The 18,318-nt window shown below is 40.7% G+C and overlaps 1 long non-coding RNA gene across 1 annotated transcript in view; it reads right to left on the bottom strand.

Moving 5' to 3' along the window:
• The window catches only part of LOC124870764, a 52,460-nt gene extending 35,732 nt beyond the window's left edge, over positions 1 to 16,728 (bottom strand). The window contains exon 1 of the long non-coding RNA XR_007038883.1: positions 16,606 to 16,728. This is a non-coding gene — a long non-coding RNA (uncharacterized LOC124870764). The remainder of the gene's footprint in view (positions 1 to 16,605) is intronic.
• Between the last annotated feature and the right edge of the window lie 1,590 nt (positions 16,729 to 18,318).

The raw sequence follows: 18,318 nt of genomic DNA, 5'->3' as shown, positions 1-18,318 counted from the left end.
TAACCTTCTATCCTCAGTCATGATGCACACCGTTCTGTTGCTTTGGTTCTGTACCTCAGCCCCACAACCTTTGGCTCTGGTCCGAGAAGCACGCACCAAGAGGCAGGCCCCGTCCAAATTTCTTCAAAAATTTTCTAGTTTATTACTATTATTATTGTGTGAATGCTGAAGAGTGAATAATTTTAAACGGCAATTTCATAGACTTTTGAATATAGGCTGTAGTAAACATTAGCATTTTAGCTAATCTTAGCTTATATATTGCTTTTTGCATGGTAGATGGGTTAAATTAATATCAGCCTTCATGCTAGTGATAGCCAATATGCTAATGTTATCATTTTAGCTTCTCTTTTTCCTCTCTTCTCTCTTAGTTGAAGAACACTGTTGCGTTTTTTAGGCAATTTCTTGTTTGTTTTCATGTTTCTTCAGCGTATTTGTTGTTAGTTAATTTTTTTCTGAAATGTCTGCAATTTTACATGTATTTTGGCACTGACTTCAACTTCTTAGGCTATATTTTTGCTTCAGTCTATGCTTTTTCATCTCATCTATGGCAGCTCTTTCCTGCTTTTTTAAAAGTTTTTGTCAGTTCTTGCATTTCAACAACTCTTTCAACAAGTAGGTTTGAGGTAACTTTACATTGTTAAGCTGTTTTATAGCTAATAGTCTTCCTGCTCAAACAGATCAGATGACTGTGATGCATTTTCTGCTATTTCTACTAATTTATCAGATTTCAGCAGATTTTCTGCAGTCAATTTTAGCTTGTTTCTGCCAGCTTTCAGCTGAAAAATTCAGCTTACAGCATTCACACTGCATTTTCGCAGGAAATGCAAATGTTTCTAGTTCTGCTTGGTAGTTTATTTGGATTAAAATATGTTTGACTTGAGTTGACTTATTTTTGTTAGTAAATTCTTGTGTTTTAAGAAATTGTGTGAATTCATTCCATGTGTGTGCAGAGTTTTGCTTTTCAATAATGCCAGAGCTTGGCTCAGCCCTTTCAATTTTGTCCCAATACCACCGCCTTATCGGGCTGGTATTCACAGGACAACCCTTAACAGACCGAAATATTATTTGATAAAATATAAAAGAATTAATATTAAATAATATATTCATATTAATAATCACAACATTAAGTTGCTGCCATGTGATTGGCTGATTAGAAATTTGCATTAATGAGCAGTTGGACAGGTGTACCTAATAAAGTGGCCTGTGAGTGTAAATAGAAATGCACAAAGAACAAAACACAAGAATAAACTAAGAAACTAAACCCAAAGGAGTGAATTAGTAAGGCAGCACCTTTATAACAAAAATGAACACAGAGAAATTAACTCAATATGGCAAAACCTAAAGAACTTATATAAAAGAATAAAAAACCTAAACTCCAAACACCTTTGGATAAGGGTTAGCATGCCAACGTTTAATATTTTGATTAGTCAGAGATTTTGAAAACAAGTCATTGTCTTCAAAGTTCACAAATTTGTTCTATGTATTGATCTACCACATAAATCCCAATAAAATACATGACAGCGTTGTGGCTGTTAATTGAAAAAAATGTGAAGTTCACTTGCATTATTTTTTTGCCAAGTAATTTCAGTGACCAGCAAATGTATACATACTGACACTAGTCATTTGCATTTTTCAAACATGTCTGACATTTATTTTAGGAAAACTTGATTAAACATACTTTGCTGGAATTTTCAGGTTCTTTGTGAAGCACTGCAGCAACATTGATTTAATATAAGCTATGTTAAGTTTACTAAAGATGAGTTGGTTGAATTGACTTGCATTCAATGTGTTAAGTTGGTTTTGTTGGGTTAAGTTCAGCCAAGCTCAACTGAGTTGGTTTAGTTATATTGTGTTGAGTTGCCCAGATTTCTCTAGACCAAAGAGAAATATTGAATTAGAAAGCCCAAGACAGCTGATTATGTCCAGATTAAAAAGCCATTTACACACCCTCTTCTGAAATGCTCAGCAAATTCAGAAACATTTAACACCAGAGAAATATAAAAACTTGTTTTATTGTTGTTGCCTCTACTTTGCAATATGGCATCTGCTTCCTATTTGTCCAGTTGGAATCAATTTCCTGCTTCACCTTTGGTATAATATCAGTTGTTTAAAGTAGGCAGAGCAGCCAGCTGAGTGACAGCGTGGCCATTAACTTTTGCTTTCCCACTCAAGGACTCCCCTTCAACTGTTGACTTGAATTAGCCTCCTGCTGCCTTTATTAGCAACAGCGGTGGAATCAGAGAAGGCTGTCTGTGTGGATCATCGAGGAAGGAAGGGAGGGGGGCAACCGCTAAGTGCTTCACTTCTGATCTCTGATGGGGGTCATGGGGTCGCCGCTCAGCCTCACCCTGATGACTTGTGACACCACATGAGCAATCAAAACCACACACACATACACATTCACAAATACAAAGGATTTCATTTCATGAACACACAAAGGCACATCCATGAGAGTATTCAGAGCTGATAAAATCAGCTCAAATATATCTACAAGTACTATACTGTAGAACTCACTATATGTGATCAGGCTCTACGGTCTTGCTCTGCAAATAAGAACAAAATGTAAAGTGAAAGGCTATTTTAGGTAGTTCTTAGAAACAATTAATGGCTTAACATAAGACTTATGGTTGGTGTTTACGGGTAGGTTCCTCTCTAATCAGATCACCTAATTAGCAGTAATTTGAGGCTCTGAGTGAGACCAGTCTCGTTTTACTAACTAGTTATGCCTGAACACACCAAGCCAAGCATTGCAATTAAAAATGAAATGCAATCACATACTGTATGAAACATGTGTTTAACAACCCAAAAGGTTTAATGCTTGATGGCAAAATAAAGATGGAAAAAAAAAAAAAAAGAAGTGATTTCCTTTTCAGGAATATTATTGCTTCTCTTACCAGTAATAAACATTCAATTTGAATCATTGATTTCTGAAATTAAAAAGTATAACATTATAAAGTTAACACAACGTATCTGCTCACAATAATTATTTTGAAATCGTCTTTTAAATTTATTGTTACTGTCATGATTCTAGAAACGGATCTGACACACATGCAGAAATACACTCAGGAGAATATTACAGATGTTTAAGAGATTTACTTTCACAATAATGAGTAGTGGCGAGAGAAACAGGACCGGTGGATAACCAACTGCACAGAAAAGGGGAGAACAGAGTGATGGGATGACTATGATAGTTAAAGAAATAAGAAAGGCTTACTGGAAGAAATGATTGAACCGCCAGGGGGAAAGAGAGTTGTGGAGTCTGGGAGCAAGAGGCCAGAGGAATACTCAGGAGGGTAACATCCAACGTAAGTTGGTCTAGGGATGCCTAAAGGAAGTTTCCATTATGTCCAGTTAAGCTTAGTCCGTGGTGTGAAGAAGGTGGCGTGGTGCGCTGGGTGGTGGGGCTTGCACGGGAGCTCGTTAGAGGGTTTGTCTAGAGACGGAACTGGAGGCTTGAATCTTGGATCCAGAATTCAGGAAACGAACTGGAAACAAAGCCAGGGCTTGAAAGTAACCTGGGAAGGACACACGAAGGTTAGCTCTAAGAAAACACGAAAGCTTTAGCATAAAGCTAGAGTCTGGCGAGAGTCTGTTACCACTGTTGGCTAACACTCAGGCGTTGAAGTGCTGGCAGCCTCCTGCTTAAATGCTCCCAACAGCAACCAGCTGGATCAGCCACACCTGTCACCTATGCACCCATGAGCTGCATGGTGCATCCATAATGTCATCATGAACATCCTTCCATTTTCTACACCCGCTTCTTCTGCACAGGGTCGCGGGGGAGCTTATGCCTACCTCCAGCGGTCTACGGGCGAGAGGCAGGTTACACTCTGGACAAGTCGCCTGTCCATTGCAGGGCAGTCATCATAAACAGTAACTGCTTATTAAGGTCATCAGTAAGCAACCCTGTCCTGTTGTTTGAAGTGTTATTTATTAATGGAACATTTCTCTGTATTGTCCTTTCTCTCCTTTCCCTAAAACAGAGCTTCTGCTGCCTCACTTAACCAAATCTTAACCTCTGCATCAAAAAGAGGTGTTTTATTTCTTTCCAACATCCCCAGAGGCCTCCATAGCTCCAGTTTGTTATGTCATGGACCTCATCAACCAATTGTTGATTCATAAAACATTTTAACTACCCTAGTTTGTTGTTTTGTTGTTCTAAATATTCAGAGGACAATGCTCTAGCAATAATAACAATAACATTTCCAGTCTTCATCATTTCAACGGTCTCCGAGCAAATAAGCAACATGGGCCTTGCGCTAGACTGGGACAAATAAATTCATGACTCTTTGAAAACAAGGTTTTCCAAGAGCAGTGATTGCTACTTGCTCATGTCATCATTAATACTGGACAGCCAAAGAGGTTATGTTGGCTGTCGGTTGTTCCTGGGTACCTGTTAATCTTGAATGAGGAGCACCATAAAAATCGAAGATTTGCCATATTTCACAAAAATGAGGTGTTTATTGATAAAAAGAAAAAGATTTGAATGTAGAAGACATACACTTTCTGCATTGTAACAACACATGTTTAAAATAAATTGTGGTCTGGATCCAGATTAATTTGCTGCTCAATCTGGACACAGATCAGAGTCTGGACTGAAAATTACTCTTCTAGATGAAGGAACACTTCTACACTGAAGAAATCCGACTGACAAACTCCCCTAAAGATTCATTTTAAAAACGCATGCTATAACTCTTCCACATGTAAACACCATTTGAACTGCAGCTTCTTTTTTGTTTTTGCTTCTGATGATTTTATGTGTTTACATGTTTTAAGTGTTCTTTCAAGCTATACATCTGACAGGTGGTCCCTATAAATTTAAATTCTTTAATGAGATGTTAATGGTATATGCTTGTTTTCTGGTGGCCTGGTGACTATAAATGTACGATAAAAATGACAATGGATGCATTATTTGGCAAGAAAGCATTTTCTGTCTCAAAACAAAAAAAAGAATTAAACTATGAAGAACAAAACTTTTCGTGTTGATTTTTAAAGAGGCTGACCCAAAGATTATGAAGCAAAGGAAATATCTCCCAATAAAGTCTATCCAACTAACAGCAAGTTTAGAAGCAACTCAGGGATTTTAATATTGAGTCCTTTTCACATCGTACGCTGTAGCACCTAGAAACATACCATTAAGTGGATTACATTCTCCATGTTTTCTAGTAGCTCAGAACACAGCATCTGCTTCCTGTAGTTACATTTGGTTCTCTTGCCCTGGACACATCCAACCTATAAACACACTGAATGATCGTGGGTAGTAGTGATAGGTTTTGGTTCACTTGGAGTTCTATTTCATCCCTACTGACCGCCAGAGGGCGGTGCTGAAAGCACTGAATGTTCCCTTTGCGCATGCGCAGTTTGAGTAATTATTCAACAGAGTCACACCTGTGACACACCGGATGACCACACAGGCCATATATGCCTATGTCATCTGAGGCTCTGTTCCTTATTTCTTCTCACATACTGTTCACTTGAGCTTTTGCTTCCCCGTTGCCTGGACGCCCTGTCGCCCTGTTGGTATTGTCGCCCTCCTAGGGCTGCAACAGGTAGATCTTAGTGAAGAATTTCTGCAGGTAAGTTTGCTGTTTGTTGGTGACGGCAGTGTTCGCGCTTCCTCTCCCAGCTCACGGATTCTTGTTACTGTGTTTGTGGTATTATTGTAGCTTGGCTGCTGTTAATTTGGCTCTATTACGGTGGCCCAGAGGTGTCAGGTCAAATACAAAAGCCGCAACACAAATACAAGAGCCACAACGGAAGTCATTCAACAGCAGTATTATTTAGTGCCCTTATTTTCTTGTTATACACTGTGTACTCTGCCATTTTACCAACGATGAGTAAGCGTAAGCAGAAAGTGGGATGAGTGGGATGAGGAAAACTTTGTAAATCTTAAGCATAAGATGGCGTTAACCTATAGATATGTTACTGCACTGCGGTCAAGTGAGCCGACAGTCAGAAATACGTGGTCACGCCAGCCGACATTAGCACTCTCTTAAACATTAGCTTCGCGCATACAAGGTGCATTACGGTAATGGAGCAGAAAGGATGCCGAACCTGGCGATGGTTGAGAATATAAGGAACAAAAGCATATACTGGTTGAGCATTAGTATATACTTTGACCCTTTATTTCTCCAAAAATGTACAGTAAAATTATAAAATTATTATTTTTTTTTACATAAAAACGTTTTTGTGAAAGTTGTAAAAATGTCATTAATATAAATGTTCTGAAGGTTACTTTCCTGTTTTCCTCTTATATTCTCAACTGTCGCCAGGATCGGGTCCTTTATGCTCCATTACCATAATGCACCTTGTATGCGCAAAGCTAATTTTTAAGAGGGAGCTAGTGTCGGCTGGCGGGACCGTGTATTTCTGATTGTCGGCTCACTTGACCGCAGTTGTAACTGCGTAAGTTAACTTACGCAACAAAGTAAAAGCTCATTGTAGACTCATAGTTCCAATCAATGGGATTATCAAAAAAAAAAAAGTGTTTCACTTGTCAAACGGGCAAGATTTGTCTGCTGTTAGCAAGCAAAGCTTCTCTTCCCGTTTTTTTCATTCAACAGGCACTGTTACTTCTGTTGCAGGTTGCGTGACTTCCGTTGAGCTTTTGCATTTGTGTTGCGGCTCTTGTATTTGTGTTGCGGCTCTTGTATTTGTGCTGCGGCTATTGTATTTGTGTTGCTGCTTTTGTATTTGAACTGACACCTCTGGGCCACCGTACTCTATACCTGGTGACAGCAGCGGTGTTTGCCACCTCTCCCTGTGTGCTCGACTGTGTGGTCCATTTTGGCTCACGGCGGTAAGCTATCTTTAGATTTGTTTGATTTTATACCTGGTGACGGCAGCGGTGTGTGTCCCCTCTCCCAGTGTAACCGACTGTGTAGTCTGTTCAGCCTATGGTCGTAAGCTGTTTTTAGTTTTGTTTTTTATACCCGGTGATAACAGTGGTGTTCGCCCCCTCTCCCAGTGTAACCGACAGTGTGGGTGTCGGCTTTTCTTAGTTTTCTTAGTGCTTGGCCTCTTTGGCCTGCCTTGCTATAGTCGGTGACGGCAACATAAGCACCCCCTCTCCCAATTTTAGCTTATTTATTTTCCCATCTGAATTGGGGTCAGCCTTGTTTTCAATCTTGGACATGGATGGCTCCCACTGCTGCATAGATTGTGGGGCTATGCTTCAGGCAGATGATGGCCATGACCTGTGCCCTACCTGCGTTGGGCGTGATCACCTGGTGGAGGCGCTGCCTGAGAATCTCTGCATGAACTGTAGTTTCATGCCCCATGCATTGAGGGTGGCTTTTGGCCCAGATGTGCCCTCAGGATGATGCTGACCTCCCACCCTCTGGGGAGGTGGCACCCCTCAATCGTTCAAAACGCAGTGGTGAGACCACAGTTTCTGTGCCCCCCTCCAGGAGGAAGCGGGCCAAGTATGAACAGGGCCTGGCCACAAGGGTTGAGCAGTTGTCGACGGAGTTGGCAGAGATGAAGTCCTTGTTGCAAACGCATCATTCTGATGCCTCACTTCCAACCGCTGGGCTCTCTTCCCCACCCATGCCTGATTTATCTGCGGATGTTTTGTCTTTGGCTGCGTCGGCCTTTCAATTTAGAGATGAGGAGGAGGTGCAGTCCTCCCAAGCCTCTGAGACTGGCTCATTTGCATCGCAGAGTGCAGTTGGTGAGGCTCTATGTCGAGGCTATGTCGAGGCTGTAGACCTTCTGTGGTAACCCAGGGGCTGCTATTCGATGTACTTTGTCGTGCCAAAGAATACAAACAGTTTTTGCCCCATTTTAGATCTGAGTCAATCAGTACCTGAGGGTGCTTCCCTTCCATATCCTTACGACATCGGAAGTTCTTCAGGCCGTTGCAAAGGGAGACTGGTTTACGTTAATAGATCTGACGAACGGCTACTTTCATGTGCCTATTGCGGCAGAACATCGCCGTTATCTCGGGAGTGCCTATTGGGGTCGCAATTGGCAATTCCGGATGCTCCCTTTTGACCTCTCCCTGTCCCTAAGGGTGTTTACTCAGTGCGTGAAAGCGGCCCTCTCTCCTCCGCAGGCCTCCCGAGTCTGGGTCCTTCCATACCTGGATGACTGGCTTCTTTGCGCCCCCTCACGAGCAGGTGCCTCTCAAGATACGTGCCGCCTTCTTGCTTGTGTGTCGCAGTTGGGCCTCAAAGAACTGCCTGGTTCTGTCCCAGACGACCACTTTTCTCAGGATGCTCTTGGACTCAACTACCATGAGGGCTCGTCCATCTGTTCTCAGGGTGGCCAACATACTCCAGTTGGTCAGTCGATTCAGGCTGGGCAGGCGGTTTCCATACATCTCCTACCTGCAGCTGCTAGGCAAACTGTCTTCAGTCATTTGTTTCGTGCCCTTGGGTTGCTCCTTCTGTGTCCTTTGCCGAGGTGGCTCAACAGCTTTCGCCTGGACGCCAGGCTGCACAGGCTTCGTAGGCTCATGGTGACGTGGACGTGCCTTTGTGTCCTAGATCCATGGGAAGATGGGACTTATTTGTCCAGGGGCATCACTATGGGGTTAGTGGTGTGTCGCAAGGAAGTGGTCACAACAGATGCCAGCCCCATGGGCTGGGGTGCTGTGTGTCAACACAGAGCAGTTCAGGGTCTCTGGCCTCAGTGGGAGCGCTACAAACACACAAACGTGCTGGAGCTGTGTGCTGTACACAAGGTCCTCATGCGCTTTCTGCCCCACCTAGAGGGACTGCATGAGCTAGTTTGAACAGACAACACTTCTGTTGTTCACCATATCAACCATCAGGGAGGCACTAGATCGACACGCCTTCTGAAGGTGTCCAGGGATCTTCTGGAGTGGGCCTCTTCTCATCTTTCCACCCTAGGGGTGATGTATTTACAGGGGTAGCTCAATCAGGTCACGGACTCTCTCTCTCGCCTGGCCCCTGCTCCGGGAGAGTGGTCCCTTCACTGCGACGTGGTGCGCATGATCTGGGGCCGCTTTGATCAGGCGGAGGTGGATCTGTTCGCCACAGAGGAGTCAACTCATTGCCCCCTGTGGTATTCCCTAACAGGGGCGTCAAGCGCACTGGGCCACGATGCACTAGCTCATCCCTGGCCTCAGGTTCTCCTGTATGCTTTTCTGCCCCTCTCGCTGATTTGGCCTACTCTTCGGAGGGTTCTCAGAGATGGCCACAGGTTGTTGCTGGTGGCTCCGTTATGGCTAGCACGGCCGTGGTTCCTGCTGCTTTGGAGTCAGTGTCACGGCACCCCATGGTGTCTTCCAACCAGGAAGGATCTGCTGTCTAAGTTGGGGGAACGAATATGACCCTGAACGTCTCCAACTGTGGGCATGGCCACTGAGAGGCTGACTGGGTGTTCGGACCCTGTCGGGCGCATCATATTGAGTGCTAGGGCACCCTCCACTCGTCAGACAACAGATGGCGTCTTTTTTCTCAGCGGTGTTCTGCCTGTAATGAAAATCCGGTTTCTTGTCCGGTGCCCACTATTCTGGAGTTTCTCCAGTCTCTGCTTGATAAGGGCTGCTCTCCTTCGACCCTTAAGGTATATGTTGCAGCAATTTCATGTCATCATGCATCTGTTGACGATCAAATGGTGGGGAGCCATGATCTGGCCTCTCTTTTTCTGTGTGATGTGCGTAAGTTGTGCCTGCCACTGGTTTGGCGAGTGCCTGATAGTGATCTGCCCTTGGTTCTCAAAGCTCTGTGCTGTTCCCTGTTCGAGCCTTTGGTGCAAGTGGACCTAAAGTGGCTCTCGTGTAAGACTGCCTGTTTGTTGGCTATTGTTACAGCTAATAGGGTTAGCGAGCTGCGTGCTCTTTCTGTCAGTCCCTCATGTCTCCGATGGGGTCCGGATGGTTCTTGAGTAATCTTGTGGCCTAACATTGCATTTGTGGCTTAGGTGTTGTCTAGTTCGCACCGTAACCAGCCATTGAGATTGGCTTGGTTTCGGCCTCAGTCAGGTGCAATGGTGGATGGGTCTGAGTTATTGTGCCCAGTACGGGCGCTGTTGGCATCGTTGCAAGTAACAATGTCCGAAACAATTAACAGGATAAAGTCAGTGGCTCATGAACTTAAAAACCCATTATTGAACTTTTTTTTGACTGATCTGACTACAACTTATGAGCCTGATACTTCTAACCCTTGACTACAACTAAAAACCCATGAAATGAGGTGAAATCCTGTCAAAAAAGAGAAGTCCAGCTTTCACTGTGGCTCCAATTACATGTGTGGACAAAACTTAGAGAGAAAATTTGTTCTCATGATTCAGGAACGTAGTGCTTTGTTTTTAGGGATCTAAAAGCGGCTTTCTCCTAGAGAGTGAATGTCACTGTAAAGGGTAAAAAGAGCTTAGTCTAGATTCATATTTCATACATTTAAATATTATTGAAGAGTTAATTATTTAAGTAACTCAGTCAGTCTCTACCGCTTATTCCATAGTGGGTCGCGGGGAAACTGGTGCCTATCTCCAGCAGTCTATGGGCGACAGGCGGGGTACATCCTGGACAGGCCGCCAGTCCATCGCGGGGCAACACACAAACAACCATGCACACACTCGTTCATACATCTAAGGGCAATTAGTAGTTTAAGTAAATCAATTTACTAAAGCCACTATTCCATACAGACCTAAAATTGTTAAAGTTTAGGATTCAAATCGATTCTTGCAATTTTGCAAATGTTCTGGTCCAATTTGTGACACCCTGAGATTCAGTTATAACACAGGTACGATAGATGAAGATAGATAATGAGATCCGCCTTGATTCGCACGGATAGTGTCAAGAATTCAGTACAATTTACAAGAATCTATCCAAAATGTTACATGAATGTTAGGAATCAGTAAACAATATATCGAATACTAAGGCTACGTTCACACTGCAGGTCTTGATGCTGAAATCTGATTGTTTTTTGCGTGGTCGTTCAAACTGCTAATTAACGGCCACTGGACTTTAGTCTAAACGGTTCACAACCTCAAAGCGACCTGCATGCGCAGAAGGCAACTGTAGACGTCACACAGCAGCCCAATGTTTGCAGAAGTAATAATGGATGTTGACATCTCTGTGTTAATACGTTTTTGGAGGTGAAAAGATCGGAATTGGGCAATTCAAATTGCCATAAAAAAGTCAGAGATGGGTTGCATATGGGCAAACATTTGGCATTCGGGTTGCATTTGCCTGCAGTGTGAACGTAGCCTAAGAATCAGGTAGGATTCATCACTATTCTTGACAATTCGTGGGATTTTCCATCAATATATAACAAAAAGTGATGAGGGACTAGCAGAAATTAAAATGTTTAGGTGAAGTGCTTCTTTTTGCCAATAAAATGTAAAACTGAAGTCCTTGTTTTTGGACATCAAATATAAGAAGAAACTAAACAAAAAATGAATTTGACTTTGTTTTATATTTCTTATTTATTTATTATTTTGGCTTTTTGTTTTTTTCTACTTTTATTTATTAAATATTTTCCTTATTTCTAAATTTTTAATTTTTCTCTAGGGGCAGAAGAGAGATATGGGCAGGGTTAGGGGATAAGATGGCACTGAGTTGTCAAGACAATGGTTCATGAATCCCTGATTGAGTTAAGAACGCAAAGGAATGTGAATCAATTAGGAATCAGTTATGATACCTAAGAATTAAATAGGAATTTGTTAACAATTAACTGATATGTTTTGGATTCGGTACTTCAGCACCAAAATCTTGAACAGTTCAAAACCTTTGCCATAAATTCCAGATGGTTTAAGAATTTTAAGAACTGACTAAGAATAAAATATGAATCAGTTACAAATTATTACAATTAAACAAAGTATTTAACTAAGATTCGTTTTATTCAGGATATGTGTGGAATCGTTGAATAAGTGCAACACATTAAATGGATTAATTTCACAACAACTGGTGTTTTTAACCCTTTGTTTCATTTAATTATGCTGCTTTTCCTATTATAGCTGATAACAGTAAAAGATTATTACATTAATACATAAATGTGGGCTTAATGAAAAGTATGTGTAAAACTTGAATGAAGGTTGTTATTTTTGAAATATACTTTTAATCTAAATTATTTGAACATGACTGTAAATGGAAAAACAGATTTGATTAAAAAAAAAGGTATGTGGATAAACAACAAATGAAGATTTTGCGAGTAGACAAAATAGGCTGTGATTAAAAAAACTGGCTGGGGACAACTGACATAATTAGGGATGCTCTACCACCTGCAGGTATAGGGAATCCATTTTTGTCAGAGATGATTCCGGTTACCTATCCAATACCTTTGATTGAAAAAAAAAACTGTGATCAGGACCCAGGGCAAAAACATGTGAACGGATCAGGACTTCCCTAGATTGAATAAATTGGTTGTGGTTCTGGTATGTAGTGCAGATATCATATTGAGAGTTGTCATCATTACAACATCTAGAGTGCAGCCATGACGTGTCTCTCCAACCTGTTTTACAACCACTTACACTTTGGGAGGTGACCAGACTAAGCTCACACTGAGCCTGGTTCTGCTGAAGGTTTCTTCCACTTCCAGGAAGTGGAGGAAGCCATCAGGCTGGAGAAAAGGGGGACTTAACTATGGAGAAGCTGTCAAACTCTGAAAGCTCCATTGTTTAAAAACTGTTTGGTGTTAGAATGTCTTAGTTTTTTTTATTTGTGTTGTAGTTATGATTTGTAAGGATGAATTAGTTGTTTAGGTTTATTTATTGTTTGGTTTAGTTGTCTTGTCCCTCCCTTCCTTGTTTCATGTAGGCTAGCCTGTATGTTTAAATTCCCTTGTGTTTGGTGTAAGAAGTCAGTCCTGGTTTGTCAGTTTAAGTTAGGTGTTGGTTGATTCTTTCCTATGGGTCCATTTTTCTATATTTGTTTGTGTGCTTTTTGATGGATTTTTGTCAACTTTCATGGAAGAATAAATGGAGGATATTTCTTGTATACTTTTGACCTTTGTCTAACTGTTTGGTCCCTGACAGTCAGCTGTCCCATCCTGAATCTTCCACCCTTCCAAAGGCTCATCATAAGCTACGTGCATATTTCATAGCAATGTTCCACAAAAAGTGCTTCATTTTCTCATGTTTAGATCTATATAACAGATATTTTTGATACCACAGCATATGTGGCAAGATTGGAAACAGCACCTTAATAATTTGGATGTGTTTTCTTCCAGTTTCTTGTTGCTTTTCACCCTGTTCTAGAGACGCAAGGAAAGAACGCTCCAGCCTATACTCTCTGTCCCTCCCTGCCTAGGCCCAGACTGTCTCCTGTGTGTTTATCTTCTCATCAGGGCTCTTTATTGGTAAATAAGGGTGTCCCATTGAGCTGGCCCTTTCTCTCTCTCTCTCTGTGCGCTCTATCATTCCTTGTACTCTTACATCTTTGTTATCCATCTGTCCATCATCTGTTCATGTGCAGTGTAACTGCTGATATGCGTGTCTGCGAGTATAACCACAGCGGCCAGTGTTTAGGCTATTAGAGCCGTCTATTTACAATCTGGAGTTTCCTATTGATTATGTCTGCCTGCTCTCGTTGTTTACATGAGGAGAATAAATAACACATGTCACCAAATCGCTCTGACTCAATATCTTCTTTTATCTCCACCTCACTCACTCACACCACACACACACTCTCTTTCTCCCTCTCTCTCTTCCTCCTAACTAGTTTTACCCATTTCTTTCTGTCACTTCAATGGTTGTTTAGGAAGCCATTGAGTTTAAAATGCAAAGTTAAGAAAATTCTGTAATTTGACAAATGAGAAATGAAACATTCTTGTGCACCACCAGAGGCTGTGGTATGTGTCTGGTGGTGCACATACAGGGAATGCATATGCATACGTACACATGATGCATGCAAACAGCCATTCACAGAGACAGCCTACAGCCTAAAACAAGTGAGAGGTTGCAACAAAAAGATGGCTGCAAAGTGTGCAGCTGATTCCTTATGTTTGTCTCAGACACAAAACTTCCCAACACTCAACCTATGCTCCTGTGCTCCCTCCAGCCACCTTCACTGGGCCTTTTCTCTTCTGCAACACAAGCTTGGTGTGGAGTCTTCAGATCCGGTGGTGTGTCATACCTTCCATCCCTCCTCCCCTGAACTCTATGCCTCCTGTCGTACTGGGTGAGCGGTGCTAAGATGGATCCAATGATAATCTCGGAGCGCCACATGAACTGGTGGAAGTGAAATCACTCTGCTCTCATTAGAACCATGAAGAACCACTGAAGCAAGTTCAGCAACAAAGCTGCTGAGAATAAGCAGAATAAAAGTGATAAAAACTAAAAAAACAAATAATTTATTATTATTATTTTAGTTTATTCAAGATATTTTGATCGAATTCAAACTAACCAGCATATAGAGGGTTCCCAAAGTATGGTTCAGGAATCCAACTATGAATTATTTAGTATGGGGTCGCAAGGCCCACCTCTGAAAAAAATGGAAAACCTTCAAAAATGATATAAATCTCACAAAAAGTTAAAAACCCAAGTCTCAAGTCAAGTGTTGTTTTTGGGGGTTAGAAGCTTGCAATCATACATTATTACCACCATTCAATTATTCTAAAATAGGTCATCACATTACTCATGTTATTTTTCAGTTTCCTTTTATTTAAACTTTTGCTTCAGCAGATTCAATGTTTGGAAAGTGTGTCTCCAGCTGCTACTTTGCAGTTCAAAATGTTTTGTCATGCCAACCTTACCATGAAATTCAACCAGGACTGTTCTCCAAACTGCTGCAGCTGGGATAAAATAGGTGTACGTGTTAAACAGGGAGTTAAAGTGAACAACTGTGAGGGAGTGTACAAGTGCACATCAAAACTCAAACCCACCTGAAAATATCTGGAATGCCAAAAATACCCAGATTGGTAGAGCTGATTTAACTCAAATTCATCATGTTTCTAAATATCATGTATTCTATTTGGTATAGAAATAAAATAAAATACTCCTAAGGGAAATGCAATCAGTCTCTGGTTGTCCTTAAGGGCTTCTCCATCTTAAAATACCTATTATTGCTTATCTTTGGTTAATATAATTGTTATTTATGAGATTATATATAATATTTTGAGTAATGTTGCACAGTTAGCAACTTTTTGTTATATGTTTTTAATATGGACTATCCTATTTGACATTTTAAAAGCTTCGCAACTCTTTCTTTATTGGCATTCTAAAAATGCAGTGTATCACTTAAACCCAGAATAATGCCAATAACCTTTATAGAATTCAGAAAAACTAGACCAGCTGCTTTAAGTATTTCACAGCAAAACAACAAAATCCCCCAAAAATAAAACTTTGAGTCTTGTTTTTTTTAAGGTCATAAGAAGTGCACCAAAACTTTCTGTGGTTGAAGCTACATGTAATATTATTGTAATGTTTTATTTTAAAACATTGCAGCAATTGAATAAAATGTGACAGAGTTAACAGCCATACCTTGAATTCATGAATTATTGTGTTAGAACCTCACAATTACTAAACCATGTTTAAAGTTTGTTAAATGGAGAAATGGAAGAACCTAATTAAAGGAATATCTGGCTTTAAAGCAACGCCACCAGGTCCAGTGTGCAGTCTGGACAGATAGGTTGTTCCAGATGTTTATGAGAGCTTGGTCTACTACGTTCTCGCTGCTTCAATGGAGGTCTTCCAGAACTTACTCTTTCTTCTATAACTAAATGTAACGCTATATGACTATGGTTGAGTATTTGCTGCAGAGTGAATGTTGGGCATCAGGCGCCCTGATTGCATTGCATGTCATAAGAATCTAAACATCTATACTGCCTTTTTGAGGCTAGTGTTTATATTTGACCTGGAGTGTGCATATCTGCGCTCTGCCCTTCCCAAAGCGGGTTCCAGCGAATGTGTCTGTGGATGTTGGGGTTATCCTCAACAGAGCACCCCTCCACAACAATCACAGGGAGGATGAGATGAAAGAGAGCAAAGCAAGGAGACACAACGTGTTTACAGGAGCGAGGCTTGAATAAGAACCTGCGGCGGTCAATGGCTGTAACTCTAGCTGCTTGTGTGGATGTGTATAGAGGGCAGTGGTGCTCTCTGAGATGTGGACTTGTTGCAGGCTTTGTTATTCCACAGTCACTCCACAGATTTTGACCAGCAATCAAATAAACTGTCTACAGTTTTGGGGGGTCCTTGATGAAACATCTCTACAGGTTTTGACTTAATACAGCAGCTCAAGTATCTTCATCCTCTTAGGCATACCTAACAAAGCAGCAGCATAACGGTTCATTTCTGGGTCATTAATGTTCCCCTTCCAGACTTCTGCTGATATTCAGCTGTTTATGTCAGAGGTCAGCAGAACAGAAACTCCAACTCAATGGTAATTTAGATTCTACTAAAGCAACTTTTCTTGCTATGAACAACATTTAAGCAGCATTCTTTAAGTGAGCGGCTCTGTGTTCCTTTTCATATTTTTACTTATTAATATCATATTTTCCGCTTATTTAACACCAGCTGTCAGAAACTAGTTATTTTAAGCACTTTAAAACTGACATGCTTTTAAGTGCTTACGTTAGTTTGAATTTGTTGAAGTGAGGTTGTACAATTTTACTGGTGATAGTTCCGTTACCTGTAGTTGAAAGATGTCATTATCATGATCCGCACCCATTTTGGTTTCTATTTGGTTGAACTCACCTGATTTCTGTCAATCCTCTATTTCAGTCCGTGTTTTCTGTTCCCTCCTTGTCGGGTTGTCTGTTTATCCAACTGTTATTCTGTGAATCCTGCTCTCCTGTCACTCCTGGTTCCTGAGTTTTCTGTTGAGTCCTGTAAGTTTAGTATGTGTTATTAAATGTATCCTTCCACCATGTGCCTGCTTATATACTGCTGCCGCTTTTGTCCTTTATCACTGCAAATTACGACAGTCATATCCACATGAGGTTGTTAAAAAGTAAATAAATCCTAAAGGTGATGCAAGCTAACACGCTAGTCACATGTACACCATCTGGATTCAAAGACTCTAGACATTTAAAACAACTCAGATTAAAACTTTCATATTAGTGGGACAGAATGCTATATTAGCCTATAATTAACAACTTTTTAATAATTTCACAAGACACGGTTGTTATATGTGAAGCTGTTTTTTCAGTCGAACGTATATGACGTATGTTAGATTTGTCTGTATAAATCCACCAGATCAGTCTTGACTTGTCAGTAATATATACATATATATATATATATATATATATATATATATATATATATATATATATATATATATATGACTGTTTCTATGGTTTAAATCCGTTAATAAAACACCAGAGAGATTGCTGCAGTGATCGGAGTGACCAGACTTTACTTTACCTCCCCATCTAGTCATCTGGCTGATGGAAGGAAATTTTCCCAAACTTTCCCTTTATTGGAAGAAAGATGAACTCAGCTGTTTCAAAAAGAATGTGTGTCACAAAAAGCACCAAACTTTGTGGACTGAAAGATGTTAGTCCTGAAAGAGAAGAATACAACAATGTATAATATCCTGTGAGATAAGTACATTTCTTTTGAAGTAGCACTAAAATTATCTGCTATATATTTAGTTTAGCTCCAACACTATGTTTATCTGTTAAAACAATGTATCTTTCAAATCCTCTGCTGGCAAACTGGGTTTTAGCTGACATTCAGATTAATTCATAAATTATTAGTAAACCAGTATTACAACCTTGATATTCAAAACACCAACATGATTTACTGTTTTAGTATCTCTCTCATATAAAATCTACCTATGGGTATAGATGAGGCTGACTGAGTCAAAGATTGATTGATTTTCACACCATCAGAATCTCCCTATGTCTAGTTGGAGGCAACAGCAGCATCTTCATCTATGCCAGACATGTCAAATATTATTTCATGTTCAGAGCTTCTTCAGACACACACAAATAAGGATATTAGTATAGAGTGATCATCTTATCAAGTTTCAGATGCTAGTGTTGTCTTGCCTTACATCTTTCATCAGATGCACTGACTTGTTAGCAGCTCAGCAAAATCTAAAACTTCTGCCTTTTTAGATTAATACTGCACTTGATCTGTTTTAAATTTTAATGTGATACATTTGCACATGTGAGCATGTTTGTCACAATTTCAAAGTATGTTTAAGCCATAAGAGGGTGATTTCCATCTGTCAATCACAAAGTATAACTTCGTAAAGCTTTGCATTTCCTAAAGCATGCCAGATATGATTCAGCGCTCCATAGTTCAGGAGCAGAACACTGAAAACCTCCCAACTCTCAGAAATTGATGGAGATGTCTGTTTCCTCTGTGGCCAACAGGGAGCAGTAGAGACCTGGTAAAGTCTGCAAAGTTCCATGTAAAATTCTCCCTTCACCTCGGCCTATTCAGGCCCTGACCCTAACA

The sequence above is a fragment of the Girardinichthys multiradiatus genome, chromosome 7 (assembly GCF_021462225.1).
Source record: "Girardinichthys multiradiatus isolate DD_20200921_A chromosome 7, DD_fGirMul_XY1, whole genome shotgun sequence".
Taxonomy (NCBI): domain Eukaryota; kingdom Metazoa; phylum Chordata; class Actinopteri; order Cyprinodontiformes; family Goodeidae; genus Girardinichthys; species Girardinichthys multiradiatus.
Note: the sequence above shows the minus strand (reverse complement) of the source record. Positions and strands in the feature narration are given on the sequence as shown.